The 14172-nt window shown below is 39.0% G+C and overlaps 1 long non-coding RNA gene across 1 annotated transcript; it reads right to left on the bottom strand.

Annotated features, from left to right (window-relative positions):
• Positions 1-2931: 2931 nt before the first annotated feature.
• LOC134422760 (uncharacterized) lies at positions 2932-13633 on the bottom strand. The gene is made up of 3 exons (XR_010028924.1): positions 13525-13633; positions 4970-5064; positions 2932-3154 (listed from the first exon to the last, which is right to left on the bottom strand). It is a non-coding gene; the product is annotated as an uncharacterized LOC134422760 (long non-coding RNA).
• Positions 13634-14172: the final 539 nt, after the last annotated feature.

Consider the following 14172-nt stretch of genomic DNA (forward strand, 5'->3'; position numbering starts at 1 on the left):
TCATGTTTATCCTTGCGAATATAGGATCATGGCTGGAGTAAGCCTCTGCTGGAGTGAAATTCCACTCAAGTCAATGGTATCCAGCCATGTTCCAACATGTGGGCTGGGTTAGCTTTTGTTTTCAATCTTTAGATTACATCCTTAAGCAGGGCTTTAGCTGCACTGAAGTTCAGCACTGCCCACGCTGCCCTTCAGACACAGGGTGTAGGCATGCCAGCCTCTGCTTCCAGCAGGAGGCTTTGGAATGCCAAGCTCACAGGGAGCAGTGTCCACCTCTCCTCACTCCTGTGGTCCATGCCGTTTACCCAGTTTTCTTTCTCATAGCTTCATTTCTCTCCACATCTCCAGATTCATACGGGCCTTCAGTTGCTCACACGTCCCTTTTCCCCGCAATGCCCCCAAGAACCAGACAATCCTGCAGGACAAGCCTTTCTCCAAGGACGTTTACCTGCAGCCTATCAGCAGAATCAGAGAAACATGAGGTACTCAGAGTCAAAGACAATACACGGCAGAGAGGGCATTACCCTTGAGGCAGGAGGCTCCCCCAGCAGCAGAGGTGTGTGAGCTCTCACCAACTCAAAACCGATTCTAAGCAAGCAAAAGTGCAAATTATTCCCTTTTAAATCAAAGTATGTGACAGTTTACCAGCTTGAAGAAACCTAGGCTGGCTTAGGGTTCTCTGCAGACAAACAACACTGGTTTCATAAGCCTAACAGGTTTAAACTTCAAAAACTCATGAGCCACAGTCAACTTTTATATTTGAATCATTTGACTCTGAAGCTTGAATAGTAAAGAAGTAGCATAGTTATGGACCTGAAACTTTCAGGCTTTGCACATATCAGATTTATGAGCTAAAGTAAATTAAAATAAGATGAATGCTTTTGTTACAGCAGCTTCTTTTTAGAAGCTATTTCCCTGATAGACACTGAGTGGATGGATGGTGGTTTCAGAGAGGTAAATGCAAACCATCATCTTGCTGTTCATGGAAAAAAAGCAGTCCTTTGTTACCAGCACCTTGGAAATGAAGTAATAAAACACAGAAATGTTTGATGGCTGTTCTGGATTCCATAGGCTTGTGATTCAGCTTTTAAATTCAGGGCAGCAATTGTCTTGTAAGAGAGATACAATCCAGGTAATAAATGACAGACAATCTTAAAACATTTATAATCTTAATAATCAAAACACAGGGAGAGAGACAGGAAATCAATACATTACTTTTAGAAATAGCATCAAGAACAATGATCTGAGGGAGAATAATAAGAGGAAACCGAGAAGATAAAGGACACTAGTGTAATTTTAGACAGAAAGGCGACAATAACAATCTTCTAATGTAGCAAGGGAGCTACAGTGAGCTGATCTGGGTAGCTACAAGTTATAAATAGTATGAAACAATAGAGACTAAGAAACATCAGAACTTTTCAAGCTGAGGGAGAGAAAAGAAAACTGAGCAGCTGTTGTATTTGTGTTGACCCCAAACGAAGGGAGGAAGGAATGATGAATCTGACTCCATGTTCTAGAAGGCTAATTTATTATTTTATGATACTATAATATATTAAAGAATACTAAACTATACAATACTAAAGACTACAGAAAGGATACTTACAGAATGCTAAAAAGATAGTAATGAAAACTCATGACTATTTCCAGACTCCTGACACAACTTGGCCCTGATTGGCCAATGAGTGAAAACAACTCACACCAGAAACCAAGAAAACAATCACCTGTGGTAAACAATATCCAAATACATTCCACATGTGACCACAACATAGGAGAAGAAATGAGATAAGAATTTGTTTCCCTTTTTATCTGAGGCTTTTCAGTTTACCAGGAGAAAAATCCTGGGCAAAGGGATTTTTTCAGAAAATGTGAATGTGACAAGCAGTCCCATAAAGTTATTTGTGCAGTAACTAATACTCATGTGAGTGGGACACTACTATTTTTCTCATCTGTGTTTACAAGTGTCCCTCTCACCACATGCCAGAGTTAGAAAGACCAGAGCTGAAGCAAAACTTTACCTAATAGCAGGGTTACTGTCATAAAGCCACAGGGCAAGATCAGAAAATTTGTAATTGAGCTTTCCTTTCCACAACTTCTGTTGCCATGATGTTGATGGTAATGATGGATGAGCTCCATGACTGGCTCATCTTTGAGAAGAACCATTTGGGTCTAATAAATTGTTCCTTTTTTTAGAAACAGAGTCATTTCACAGGGATTACTTTTTTCTCTTCCTGGGAATATTTTACCAGCTTATGATACCCTCTGGTATCATTTGCTTTAATCAAGCATAAAGGTACAATAGGTGCAGACATTTCTACTACTCTGCAATATACAAGGAGAAGGTACAAACAAGAGGACATGAGAAAGAAGAGATGCAGGAGGGGCAATGGTAGCCAAAATAAGAACCATACTTCTTGTGATTTAAGAATTCTTCGGTATTCCAGTAGCTCAAACTCAGGCAATCCTGTCTCGCAACACATTTAATGACATGCCCAAATCAGCACCTGGACATTTCACAGAAACCCTTTATTTAGCTTATGGAAACCTATTTATAGCAATCACTGTGACCGTGCAGTTTTCAGACCTTTCATGGATATTTCATGACATTCTCTGTTTCCAAAATGAATCATTCTTCCTTCAGAGTAATTTTTGAAGATGACATTACAATATGCAGAGATAATGCAATATTTTCCTCCATACAGACATGTTCTCATTTAATTTCTTATTCCATTTCAGAGGACATTATAAAAATGTATAATGGCATATCTATTGTTCATGGGTCATCAGCTGCTTTTAATCAGCAGAGTTTCAGTTCAGTTACAAGTTCTAATGAGATTTTCCCACTGAAACTGATGCCTTGAGAGGCTACCTAGAACAGAGGCTAGACAATATTCAAGGAATAAAGCAGGGATTTATTAAAGGCTTTCACAGGATACACCTTGGGCAGCACAAGAGCCTGGCTGTGGCTACACCCAAGATGGACCCTGGGTCACGAGTTTTCGCACTTTTATAAGTTTTGGTCCATTTCCATATTGGGGTTAATTGTCCAATTCCAGCTCCAGGTTCTGCAGTCCCATCCTCCCAGTTTGCTCTCCTCCATTCCCTGCTGTTGGCACTTTCTGGGCCTGAAGCTGCAGTGGTGCCCTTGGTTGTGGGGCTGGAAAAGGATTGTTCTGTGTGACTGAGCTGTGAGGAGAACCTGCCAACACTTTATATGGAGTTCAGAGTTATAAACTAATGCAGCACAGAATCTGGAAAATACGAAAGCTAAAACTTAAGGCATCAAAACTAGTGGAATGATACAGATAGACATTTGATTAAGTTTTGCCAAATTACGCTAACATCTGTAAACAAGAAATTATTTCTTTATTTTTAAACACTTGGAGAAACAATTCATTTCATTACATAAAAAAGATTAAGGCGAGTATAAATAGGAGGAGCACTGAAACATTATCACATATGTACTACAGTAATATAAAGGGGTAGGCAGAATTCTTTTGGATCAACTAGATCAAACTTTTAAAAATCCCTTGTGAATCACTGGGCAGTTTTCCCCTCAACAGCAGAGGAGCACAGCACCTTCTACACCATCTTGGTCTAAATCTCAGAGTTTGGTAAAGGTAAATTTGAAATATTTTAATAAAACAAGGTCACTATATTGTGATATTTCCCTGTATTTTAGACATGAGGGGAGAGAGGAGGTAAAGGACACAATCCAAGTTTAAGTTTTGCCACTACCACAACTGCATTTATTTATGTGCCTAAAAGAACCGTGGCCTTCCTCCCAGCTATCCAGGAGGCATTCAGGAAAACTCGTAAATCTGTGACCACCCAAACAGCACAGACATGCAGGATGCTCCACACAGGTCACTGCCAGATCATAATTTGCAAGTGTTGATTAAAGAGTAATCTTGGCTATTTTTAAATCTAGAAAACAGGCCTAACAAGGACAGAAAAACTATTCGGTATTTGGAAACTTAGTTGCTGATAATGAGTTTGGCTTCCTTTGCCCTTGCTCTGTTCTGACCCTGGTGATTCCATATTTTATCCTCATGTTCAAACTGAAAGACCAGGACAAGATGCACTTGATGTCTATGACTGAGCTCTTTAAATATTCTAACAAATTCTTGTCTTCTCTCTTGCATCTCCTCCTCCCTCTGCTCTCCTACAGGCAAGAAACAAAAATATCTCAACCAACTGAAAGCTCTATTCAACCTCATAATAAAAATTTCAGTCAGAAACAATGCTCTGACAAAAGATTTTGTAATACAATCCCTTCTGCTCTGCTACAGGAATAACTTTCACACTGATTTTCATGTAAATAATATGAAATATGAAAACTATAGAGGTAGTTTTTTCTCGACTTTCTTTATCTTCAGCTGGTACATTTTGTGACCAAGAAAAATAAAAACCTGCATTTTGTACAAACCCATGAAGTGAAAAGCAAACAGTCCCTGTTTTGTCCCCCAGAAATATATACAGGTTTTAGTATACCTCTAGAAGAACCCACAGCATTCACTTCTGAAGTCAAAACTTCCAAAGTGCTAAAGCTCTTCTAAGTCAGGATAGCAGATGGTCTCAGCAGCCCTTAAAATAACCACTGACCAATAATAAATTAGTTAATTGATAAATGTCCTGCAATGTAGAAGACAACTTTAGCCAAGAGATCATCATTAGTCTTTCAGACTTATTTAGGAGATTATATTGACATTTAACATTTGCTAGATTGAAATTTGACGATTCAAGATTCCAACATGTCCCACCGCTGTATGTATTTTCTATTCAAATAATATTTACAATAATGTAATAGGTAATTTTTTTTAATCCTTATTTTCATTTTATGGATTGGGGGATTGGGTTGGTTCCTCAAGGCATGTTAGTTTGTGTACTTGTCTTCCACTGAGGTTAATCTGAGTTTTTATACATATGAGTGTGTCTCTTAGAGAAGGACAGATATAGAAAAATTACTTACTCATTACTTCATCTTGTCCTTAAGTAGCATCTCTGTGTCTGTATTCAGCTACTCCAACTGGCCTGAACCTGAAATGGCTTGGTTTGGATGAATGCCTGTGAAAAATGGACAAAATCAACCTTTGTTTACAGTTCCAGCACTGGTTTTAGTTGCAACCAGTATGTCCTACCTCACAGCAATGAAAAGCTTTAGATTTCTTGATGGTGGAAAATCCTGATCTCTTGCAAGAAAATGCTTTTAGTAGCCTATGAGAGACTGAAGCCCCCCCCCAATAATTATGGCCAGTTGTGTGTTAGGTGAGATCCCACGGAAGCAGCCACTCACGTTTGTAAACAAGCTGTACGATGAAGGGGTCTGTGCTTGAGTATCTTGCTCTTTCATGGACCTAACAGCGCAGTTAAACAAAAAACCACTAGCCCTAAGAGCAGATTTCCCATGTAATCAAATATTTCCCTATAGTTCATCTGACATTTGTCGAGTATGTTGAGTAAAATCACACTTAGAGACGGTAAAAAGAATGCAGCATGAGGAGTTTTCATGAAGTCCTACAAAAGCTATTGCAAGTTCTGCAAAAGCAGAGAGGGAAAAGGGTGCAAGAACTGCTCCCCTTGCAGGCAAGAAGTTTCTGAAATACCACAGTTCCTTTGCAGCAGTCCATTTTCATAGTGTTTATTGTGTTCCTGAAACATTGGTAGCACAATCCCTCATCTCAGTACTCTCACCTAGAAATCTTAAATATTGCATTTCCTTAGAGTGTATTATATAGGACTATTTACTAGTTTTATAGTACTTTCACCTGTAAAAGTCTAATGAAAGACAAAGTCAAAATATATTCTTCAGTAACATAGCATCATTCTCTCTAATCTCCAAATTGAAAGAAGTGAGGCTGTCACATTTTAGCAAAGCAGAAATTGGAAGCATAATGGAGATAAGAAACCTCTGCTCCTAACCTGAGGATAAATCAACAAACCAAGGTTTTTCATGAGAACCTCATCCTCAAAAGGGTGAAAAAAAGTTAAACTTCAGAGTTTCATTTCATCTCCTAAGTTTGGGCATAGATTTTGAGGCAATCTGAATGCAATCTCTGAGGATGCAAAGTTCACAGACGGGACTGCAGAAGTGTGCATTAAAAGGTCAGTTATATCTACTTTTGCACATAAATGGAAATTATTCCCATATGTGTATTTACTGGGCTCTTTGACAACATTATGGAATCGATCTGGTCAGTCAGAAGATTATTCAGTATCTTTCAGTGTATCATATGCTTCCCTCAAAGCCATTGCAAAATGGAGAGAGATTTCTGGATTAAGTATCTGAAGACACAGGAAATTTCTTCAAATAACCTTATTCAATAGTTTCCCGGTGATCCCATCCTTACTGTGGCTCTGATTGTTTCTCTCTCCTATCAGATGGGTACTGAAGATAAAGTTGTGCTTAGTCACAGAGGTGGGCTTATTATTTCAGCTCTTATTCTGACAAAATGAACAATACTGCCATGAACTTTCCAGCTAAGCGAGGCCTGGTAAAACATCAAGACGCATCCACCGAACTTCACACCTCTTGACATTTATGTGGGACAGCAAAAAACTGCAGGTCTGCTGTCCCAGGCCACTCAAAGGTACTTATTTGCAAAAGATAATTCTGTAGGCAAGGAACTGCATGCCTCAAAATCACTGTATTTTCAGGTTTTGAGTTTGTCATTTTACAAAAGATACAATCCCAACGGAATTTCCACATACTGCAATTCTTACACAAGAGAAATATCAAAATTATCAAAATGGTTATTGAAGCAGCTTATCTGCCAATTTGGCTCAAAGTTGCAAATTATAATAAAGCAGGTCAAATAGTTGTAAATTGTAATAAAGAAGGTCAAATTTTTCTCTCTGCTACCATGCACTTCGACAGGACTAGGGTTGTAACAGAACAGGATTTGTGTCACTTGCAATAAAAGATGACCAAGTCTCACTTCTCTTAAGTAAGTTTCATTTCAAGTAAATAAAAACTCCCAAATCAATCCTGGGATTTTTGCATTACAGCATTCAGTGAATGCATTACCTCCACCTTATTGAATAATAACACCAATCACACCCAAGAAATTTTCCTTCATCTTACCCATAAGGAGGAGGCTTTGTTTTCCACCATTTGAATCTGAGAGCAACTTAGTACCAAGGTGTTATTTAAAGCAAGTTCAGTTACTCATGTAGAAATATTTTAAGAATCTGCCTTTAATTTATTGCTGGAAGAAGCAAGACTGTTGAACCTTAAAGCTCTTGCACAATGTGAAAGCTCATAAAGCCTTGAGAGCTTTGTCCACAGACCCCACAATAAGTATGACTCATTGAATACTATTCTTTTCTCAGTATGCAATAAAGAGAAATATTATTTATAGCAGCATACAAACTATTAAGAAACTGTTTTTCTTTAAAGTTTAGACATAGCAAGTTGGACAATCGGCAGTATTTAAAATTTCTTTGAATTAGGGCCACATATCGTATCATGGCAAATATGTGGTTACTATGTAGTATTCCAATTTCTCAAAATAGCTCTGACATCCACAAGTTTGCTGAGGTCTAATATCTTATTGTTTTTGGCTCAGAAGTGACTTGAGCCCTAAAGCAATTTTAAGAGCACAAACAATGGAGCAGTTTCCTTGCCTTAAGGCTCTCACTTCCGTGCCTCACATTTGATCTTTACATACATCCTCAAAAAGGTCCTACAGTTCTCAAAAAATCTTCCTGGCTGGATTTGTCAAAGGCCTTCAGCATAGACTCATTTGTTCCCACTAGAATTTGTGGCGAGAGCTTGGTAAAACCCACTAGAGCAAACAGTTGTAACAAGTTGTACATTACATGACTGCAGCTGCACTTATCAGCTGTGCTCTGAGAACTTAAATCATGCAAGAAATCGTTCACCAGTGTTCATGCTATTCCAGACTAAAGAGAGAAAAGAATTCTTCCCAAAATGTCCCAAAGATGACATTTGAGGCACAATCAGCTGTAACAAAATGTTCTAGAATGGCACTAGGTTTGTGGCATATATTTCCTACAGAGAAAAACTGCTCTTTTTCTGAGGCTACTAGGAAGACCAGGAAATACATTCCTACAAAAAATAAAAGGGAATTGGTTCTTTTATATGTAACAATCAGAGGAGAAATGTACATAGAATTAGAAACAATGCAGTACCTTTTAACTTGAGCTATAATATGCAGTCCAAAATGTGAGCATTTAAAGCTATGCCCAAATACATCAGTTTCAGGCCTACTCTATTTAGGTTAAAGTTTGTTTCGTATGTTTGCAGCTAAGTTGCATTTTCTAAGTTAGTAATAGTTACATAAGACAAAATAAGACAAAATAACCAGTGCAAAAACACTCTACCCTCTGTGAAAAGAAGCATGATAAAGGTCTGTTGAAGAGTAGACAAAAGAAAATGGATGTGACTCCCTCTCTTTAGGACTTTCTTCATTCCCCAAGCTCCTGTAGTCAGCGAGGAAGAGAGGAGCCTTCATTGGCAGTCCTGCTAGGAAAATAATGAAAATATCACTAGTTTACTCCGGGAGCAAAATGTTTTTTCCAACAGCTGTTCACTGAAAAAAAAATCAATTTGTGCTGCAGAGTTTAGATGAAAGATTGAAAAATGTGCATACTTTTGATTTTGTCTTCCCTACCTTCCTGGCACAGCGTGAATCCATGCAACACCCACAGACCCTGACAACAGGTGACCTTTCCCATTATAAACAGAATATTGCTACAAGATTTTGCACTTCCTGTGTTTTCATTCAGTACAACAATACAGGAATCAAATACAATAAAAAGCCATTACTGAAGCATGTTGTGAAAACTACCTGGATTGAAGGAAAAACTGTCACATTTTGCACACAATTCAGAAGGGCATTTGGGTTCCTGCTGTCACCAGTTGCATTTTAATCACTTCAGAACATGATACGCCTGAAACAACCATGCAAGAGCCGCATAACAGCCAATAATTTTCCTCGGGTCGTGTCAGGCAAAAAGTACCAGTTTCTTTTCTCCCCATCTGGTTTTATGCCATGTACTCAGAAAGTTGTTGTCTGGCCTTTTGGTCCCTGTGATATATTGCATCAGTATGCTGGTTCCCACAAGTTCATATTTAAAGAGCTTCTGTTCACTTATGCCTGCCTTGTAAAAGGTCTCTTGTGTTGTTTTTCTCCCCACCCCCTTCAAGAGCAATAAACATTCTGCTAAGGAAAGGCTTTAGCATCAACCAGATTTCAGTGCTGATTAGAGGGGAGGCACTCTGGCTGCATTTGAAATGGGCCTCTTTTGACTGTTTTTGCTTCTAAAATTAGCCGGGCCATTTCCTGAGAGAAGCCTTGGGATAGATGCAGACACGCCGGTACACAGTGCCCCCCTCCCACCACGCTGGAGCTGTGTCGGATGGAAAGCACAGGGAGAGAGCTGCAGAGCTGCTCAGGGTGGCTAAGAGGGCTGGGAAGCTGCTCTCCTCCAGGCTGGCAGTGGGGCCGCAGAGAGCCCAAACCCGGCCTGCAGGTCACTGTTTCAAACGCTGAGTGTCTGAGGCACCAAGGGAAGGCCTGAAACTGCAGCCAAAGGACAAAACCCTGCTCAGCTCCAGCCTCTGCAGAGCCAGGCTGTTATTGTTCATGCCAGGACTTGTTCTGCCTTTGGTTTGCTGCTCAGCAGTCACATTTTTGTGACAGCGTTTCCGCCAACAGCAAGGTGCGCATTTCCCAGGGATGCCCTGGGCGCAATACTGCAGAAAGGCAGAGGCAGCAATTCCTCAAAATGTTTCCTGCCCCCATGCACAAAAAGATGCTCTACCTGATTTTCTGGGGGCTGTTGAATTCAGCCCATTTACTCAGTTCTGTGAAATTCAATAGAGTAAGTTTTGGACCAGGGCACAAAAGTTCCAATACCCACACTGTAAGTAATGCATGTATCTACGTCAGAATCTGTGCAGGCCCTATTTAGATAGGTTTACAACCTGATAGCAGGACAAAGATAAAGTATGTTACAGTTACTTTTGCAAGACACGCAGGTCTGTCTTTGCTGGGGTTTGCTTTCTCCCACGAGCCAGCCCCTCTTATGAAACAAGAGACAAACATTTGCTTCAAGTCATAGAGATGTGAGTCTCATGCAAGGGATTTAATAGAAAACATTCCCTTTTAAAATAAAGAACTGGAAAAACGCGTCCTGTTATGGAGAGCTCTAGAACGGTGGGCTGAGCATGGATATTTAGACTAAATGCAGTTTCTGACAACAACTCAGAAGAAGACAAGTAAGACAGTGACTCCTTTTGAGGTTCTCCTCTAGCAGTATTCATCAAAAGTAACCAAGTTGTAACAGAATAGGGGGTATATCTTAAATAAGCATATAGATTCTTTATCTAACATGTAATGTATCAATAGAGATCTTCAGTAACCAAATGAAGGCTTTTAAACAAAAGAGACTCAGCCTGAGTTTCCAGGGAACAAATAATAGAAATCCTGGGCATCCCTTAGAGGAGGGTAACTTGGCAATACTGTGAGAAGCACCTTCAGGTTTTTAGGCAAAGTTTGGGATGAAAGAAAGAGGTAGAAAATCACTTGCGCTTCTGTTTCTTTCTTCTTCCTGACACAATAATTAAAAGATTCGAATTTTAACTTTGAGGATTATTTTTAATATCAAAATTAAGATCAGAAAGAGAGGAGGGAGCATCCCTTTGCAGTTTTGTTATTGTCTTTATGCACCTGAGGTTTGATTTACACAAATTAATGTTTAAATGCAAGCACATGTAACAGTCAAAACCAGTTTAATTTAAAAAAAAAAAAAAATTTTAATTATTCATACCTACATATACAATAGGAATATTCCCACTCCTGTATTTCAAATATATATTTCAATAGTAATATGCAATGCTAATATACATACTGCTTCTGCTCTTGTTCTGAATTTTTACAAAAGGTAAAATTTTGCTTTCAGGAGCTTCATTAGACTTTATTCCCACAATTACATTAACACATGGGAGCTAGTGCTGCTGCAGAATGATTCCACATCACTGAGTGCAGAGGAGATAAACTCATTGATGCCATCTGAGATTTTTGCACACTGTTATTAACTTCATTTGCTAAATTTATACCACATCTTTTGTGCCATATCTATAAAGCCTTAACTGGAGCCTTTCAGAGGCCACTGCACTATCAACAAGAAAGGACTCCTTCTGAATGCATCTACTCAAAATAAACTTTAAAAAATAGAATTTTCCACTCGTTTCAGGAGAGTGGCTAACTGATATTTCCAAAATCGTATTATAGGTTCATAATTCAGGTATTTTTTTTCCTGCTGATATGAAATAAAAATTGGAAGTTGTCATAACAGTTTTTTGGCAGATCCACTAAGGATTGAGTGAGCTAAACCCTCCACTTCAGCAACAGCAACTATAACTCAAGCACTCACAGCTAAGCTCTACTTCCAATTCCTCAAGAGCTCTACGGTAGACGTTAGTTTGAAGTCTGTGAATGGCATTTGAAACCCTTGTATTTTTCCATATCCAAAGCTAAACTTTGCAAAAGGAATGTTGTTTTGGACAGAGAACAAGTGAAACACCATGTGAGCTATGCGTACCAATGCAAATAGGATTATTGCACTTGAAATGTCACTAAAAGCCATATTTCTGTTCAAAACAGCTGTGGAATAATGAAAGCTCTTGGTGTTTGTTGGACATACAGGTGTTCAAACCCAGAACGGATGTTGAGAAACAATGCAGTGACTGACCAGCAATTATGCTTTTCTATGCCAGCAGATATCTTCCCACAAGACTTTTTTCATTTTGGTCTGGCTTTTTTTTTTTTTTGGTGGGATGAGAACCTTTCATAGGTGATAACATATCAAAACCATATCAATGTTTATGCAGTATCTTAATTGCAAATTACAGGTTGATGAAAAAAAAATTATCAAGATAGTGATGTTGACAATTGTAGGCCAGATTTTTTTAATCTCCGTGAATACACTGACATAACTATTTAAGAACATAAAATGCAACACCTGTGTGACAGCGTTCACAAGGGTTCTTGGATGAGGGAAGAGACGAGAATGTTGACTCCATGTTCAGAAGGCTTGATTTATTATTTTATGATATATATATATTACATTATAACTATACTAAAAAGAATAGAAGGAAAGGTTTCCTCAGAAAGTTAAGCTAAGAATAGAATAGAAAAGAATGATAACAAAGGCAGCTGGCTTGGATAGAGAGCAAGAGCCAGCTATGCCGTGAGTGGTCACCAAATCCAAACATCCACAGGAGACCAGTCATGGATCCACCTGTTGCATTCCACAGCAGCAGATAACCATTGTTTACATTTTGTATCTGAGGCCTCTCAGCTTCTCAGAAGGGAAAAAATCCTAAAGAAAAGGATTTTCACAAAAGATGTCTGCGACACACCTGCTCAGGAGAGTCATAAATAATCAACAAAATAAAGATTAAAAAGATAAAATTGCATTAAAAACCCCAAGGAAAACCAGAAAGCAACTAGTTGCACATCTTGAGGCAAAAATGGAATTCTGCTAAAAGAGCGAATTTTTTTTTCAATCCTGTTAAGGATTTAGACAGTGTTTTAACTAGAGGCATGACTTCTCTCTTCAATAATTTGTAGGTGTCAAGGACTTGTAGAAAGAAGAAGATGCAAGCAAATGGATCATAAGACAGTTGATGCAAATGAACATGAGCACAAACATACTTATTTAATGAATTTCCAAAAATAAAATATAAGGGTGATTTCAGTCTAATCGAGTTAATATTAACTTCTAAGAGTTTGTGAATAATTTAATGTACTCTCTAAATCTGCATATGACTTCTCTACACCAGAAGGTGAACTGCCAGCAACTTCCATATTATGATTTGCTCCAATTGCAATTTAAGAACTCTTCTTTTTTTCTTTTCATGCTTAAAGCCAGACCATGTTATGCTCTGTAAATCAGAAAGTAATTATAAACAGCACTCAGCTTCTTGTAGCCTAGAACAGGCAAATCCCACATGCTGCAGCAGTACCTTGTGGAGAGAATATGAGAATATCTAGCAGGTAGTGAGTTGAGTGCAGTCCTGGCTTCACCCAGACCCAGTCCTGCTCTCTGCAGTGATTCTCCCCAGTGCTGTCAGTGAAGAGACACACGTCCAAAAGCCACACATCATGTAAAATGTGTGTCACCAAGGAAGACATCCAAAATGGCTGAGGGTGGTGACTTTCAGAGAAACTCATGGCATCCAACTTCATTAATGAATCCGAGAGTTTAGGTCTGTATCTTTTAGTCTTTTAGTCTATCTTTTAGTCTAAACTCCAGGGAAATGTTTACTCCTACAACACTGAGGGGGAACTTAGCGTCCAAAACACATCAAGAAGATGGAAACACCTACAAATGGTCTATCCAACCCCCAGTGTAGTATCACAAAGGGTGACACTGTGTGCAGAGTCCAGAGAACACCTGATAAGCACAATCCCACAATTTCCGCTCCAAACAAGAACAGGATTAACACTTTTCTTCTAAAGATGTGCAGAGGAAGAGAGGAGTGGTGGTGCTTACCTGCTCCATAACCTCCTCGTGGTTAAAGGATTCTCCAAGGAAGAAAGCAAAAATCGTCTCATTTTTCCACAGGAATTGGGAGTAGCATAACAGGAGGGGCAGATGTACCTTCATCTAGATAAAGGCAGAAAATAAGAGCTCAATAAAAACCCAGAAATACTGTCCACCCTAGCAAACTAGCTTCTACGAGCTAAGTTCCTTCTACATCAATTTCTGCTGGCTCCAGTTTCTGCATTTTCACTCCAATAACCACAATAAATCACAGTTACAGTGTAGCCAGCTTAGAATATGCAGGTACAGCCTGAAAATACGAACAGCAAACATCTAGAGAGCAACCATTGCTATCAGCTCTGTTTTCTCTTAGTTTAGGACAAAATATTCGCTGGTCAGGGCGTTCTGAAGGCACTTATAAACCAGAAGTGGCTCCACCTCAGGAGAATATCCAGACCTGGTGCTCCCCCATGTGGATGAGGGGAAAGGAAAAGTCCTCTGCAGCAAGCTCATCCTCCCAGGATCCTGACATGTTCAGTTCTACATGGCACCCAAGAAATGGGGTTCTCAAGTTAAAAAACCTCTTACTGCATGTTTTACCCTCTAAGAAATAAAAATGCAAAAGCATACGTTAGGACTGGACTAGTTATTTAGTCC

This window comes from Melospiza melodia, chromosome 11, assembly GCF_035770615.1.
Source record: "Melospiza melodia melodia isolate bMelMel2 chromosome 11, bMelMel2.pri, whole genome shotgun sequence".
Classification (NCBI taxonomy): Eukaryota; Metazoa; Chordata; class Aves; order Passeriformes; family Passerellidae; genus Melospiza; species Melospiza melodia.